The following is a 3752-nucleotide window of genomic DNA, read 5'->3' on the forward strand; positions in this document are numbered from 1 at the left end:
TGGGTTGGTGGAGGGTTAGTGCCCCTCCCCGTAAAACAGATAACTCAAAGTCAAATGGCCACCCCTTATGGGATTATGGCGTCTGGCAATAGATAGATAGATTGAGAGAGTTCTAGTCACGAAGAAGTGCTGTGGAGGGAACGTGGAGCTGTAGCAGTGTCTTTGTCTGGCACTGGACTACGTGAAATAAGCTGGAAATCTTGGCCAGGTTAAGGTGAAAGGAGTATAGACGTGAAACTGACCCTCTCCGTCTTGAATGCGGAGTTGTCAGTAAATTAGCACTAGACTATGATGCTAGTCACGAAGAAGTGCGGTGGAAAGAACACACGAATATGAGGACTTAACCTGTCCACTTTAATTGGGTGTATCAGTAGATTAGAATATGATGCCAGTCACGAAGAAGTGCTATGGAAAGGACACTTTAATATGATGCTAGTCACGAAGAAGTGCTATAGAAAGGACACGAATATGATGCTAGTCACGAAGAGGTGCTATGGAAAGAACACTAGAATATGATGCCAGTCACGAAGAAGTGCTATGGAAAGGACACGAATATGATGCTAGTCATGAAGAAGTGCTATGGAAAGGACACGAATATGATGCTAGTCACGAAGAAGTGCTATGGAAAGAACACTATAATATGATGCTAGTCACAAGGAAGTGCTATGGAAAGGACACTGGAATATGATGCCAGTCACGAAGAAGTGCTATGGAAAGGACACTGGAATATGAGGCGAGTCATGAAGAAGTGCTATGGAAGGGATATCGAACCGTAATATTGTCTTTTATTCTGAGCAACGGGAAACAATAGGACGAAAATTTTGGCCAAGTGAAGGTGAACGCTCTGTTGTTAAAAAAAAAAAAAAAAAAAAAAAAAAAAAAAAAAAAATCCTGTTCGCCTGGAAGTGACGTAAAAAAAGAAAAATCCAGAAATCTCACCTGTAATCCCCATGACTTTTTATATTTGGTTCCTGCTGTATCTGTTTCTTGTTTCTGCTGTGGTGTTTTTTTTTTAATTTTTTTGTTCCTGCTGTTTGTCTTGTTCCTGTTGTGTTTGAATTGTTTTTTTTATTTTTTGTTCCTGCTGTTTGTCTTGTTCCTGTTGTGTTTTTATTTTCATGTCAACCTCTTCAGTACGAGAGGCCGGCATGTCAACCCCTTCAGTACGAGAGGCCGGTGTGGAGAGGGTCGCCTTCACTGTTCTCGTCTAATTTTGCTATTTTTTATTTTTAGTTATATTCTTAGTTATTTTTTAGTTATGTTTTGCTATTTTTTGTTATTCTTAGTTTTTTTTTAGTTATGTTTTGTTATTTATTTTTTTTGCTTTAATTATTTTTGTTATTTTTGTTTAGTTATTTTTTATTTTTCTGTTTTTAGTTAGTTTTTAGCTTTTCTTATGTTTCTTTTTCAGGTTTTTTAGTTATTTTTTTTATTTTATTTTTCAGTTTAGGTTTTTTATTAGTTATTTTTTAGTTATTTTTTCGTTATTTTTAGCTTTTTAGTTATTTTGTTATTTTTTCGTGTTTTTAGTTATTTTTTCGTTATTTTTTGTTATTTCGTTATTTTTAAGGACACTATGCATTTCAGGTGATGCTGTGAAATCTCGTGTCTTGAGTGGGTTGAGGAGACTTCGTAGCGCCTCTCCCTAAGCTGTTTATGCTGCAGGATTCAGACATCATAAATAGCATGCCAGGGAATGTCTTAGCACTTCTTCGTGACCAGCATCATAGTGTTGGCCAGGTTAGAGTAAAAGGGGTATAGTGAATGAGAGGTTTCGATTTATATCCCTATCACCTCTTCGTTAGCGATTTATTTATTCATTTTTGGGGGGATATGGCTGGTTTATATGCTTTTGTACATTAGGCAGAGCATGGCGATATTGGAAGGATTTATGTAATACAGGAAAGGGCAGTATGGTGTAATACAGAAAATTAATCGCCTAGGAAAAGGTGTTAGGGAGTTTCCTTAACCGACGAGAATACAGGCTGGTAAAAAAAAAAAAAAATTAAGAACACAAAGCTTTTATTTATTGGGCTTTTTATCAATATTTCAGTTTGGGGACATTTTTTACATTCTCTCCAACCTTCAGGCAATTTTCTTTGGCTGAGCGAGAAAATTTTGGTTGTGAAGGTGTTAATGAAGATTTTTACACACACACACACACACACACACACACACACACACACACACACACACACACACACACACACACACACACACACACACATTCTCGAGAGGTAGGAAGAATATAGTAAAAATTCTCATTCAGTCATAAACCAAACTTTTGTGTGTGTGTGTGTGTGTGTGTGTGTGTGTGTGTGTGTGTGTGTGTGTGTGTGTGTGTGTGTGTGTGTGTGTGTGTGTGCCCTGCCAAGAGTACCATAACTATGTGACAAAATTTTTCCTTCATGCACAAGCCAGTACTATTAAAAAATAAGAATAACAGTAATGAGGACACTAGTAGTACAGAAAAAAAAAACTGTTGGTCTTATTGCCATATTTTTCGTTAAATTACTTCAGCTTATTAATGATTATAAAGAAGAAAGCAATAAAGCACTTAAAAAATCGTTCTGTTCTCTCCATGTAAGGCAGAGTCACAGAACGATGGTATGACTATGTATATGAGGTATAAATACGTCATATACACGTCATAAATTTTAGGCAATAAGACCCCATGTGTATGTCATAAATACGTTATACACACGTCATAAATTTTAGGCAATAAAACCCCATGTATATGTCATAAATACGACATACACATGTCATAAATTAGGCAATAAGACCCCATGTATATGTCATGAATACGTCATACACACGTCATAAACTAAGCAATAAAACCCCATGTATATGTCATAAATACGTCATACACACGTCATAAATTTTAGGCAATAAAACCCCATGTATATGTCATAAATACGTCATATACACGTCATAAATTTTAGGCAATAAAACCCCATGTATATGTCATAAATACGTCATATACACGTCATAAATTTTAGGCAATAAAACCCCATGTATATGTCATAAATACGTCATATACACGTCATAAATTTTAGGCAATAAAACCCCATGTATATGTCATAAATACGACATACACATGTCATAAACTCAGCAATAAAACCTCATATAAATGTCATAAATACGTCATACACATGTCTTAAATTAGGCTTAAAGGTATACACAATATAAAGTCACTGTTGTCAATGAGTGAAACAAAAATTTAGTCGTGACTGAAATTTAAAGGGTAAAAAATCCATTGGGATAGTCTATCTATCTATCTATCTATCTATTGCCAGACGCCATAATCCCGTAAGGGGTGGCCATTGACTCTGAGTTATTTGTTTTACGGGGAGGGGCACTAACCCTTCACCAACCCACTTGTTGACACGTAGGGAGCACGTATGGTTTGGTTATATGGTTACCACCCAGCGTTTTAAATGGTTTCTTGGCTTACAGGAAACCATTAGGCTTGTCACTTAATGGAAAGCCACCTGTAAAGGAAAGAAAAGCAATAAGAAGTGACAGGAAAAACTGGAGAAATAGGAAGAGAGGAGGGCAGGCACAGAAAAAAAAAAAAAGATAAAGGCTAAGGAGGAAGTAGGCAGCACTACATCAGGTGAGTGGATGATGGTCGCCACCACCTACTACTATTGTGACAGTGACGTCCTTAATTAACAAAAAAAATAAAGACCTGCAATTTGGAGGGGGGAGTCATTTGATGGTAGTGACATCCTCTAATCATCTAATGGCTT

Source organism: Coenobita brevimanus, chromosome 88, assembly GCF_032717465.1.
Source record: "Coenobita brevimanus isolate Jiangsu-jjx chromosome 88, ASM3271746v2, whole genome shotgun sequence".
NCBI lineage: Eukaryota > Metazoa > Arthropoda > Malacostraca > Decapoda > Coenobitidae > Coenobita > Coenobita brevimanus.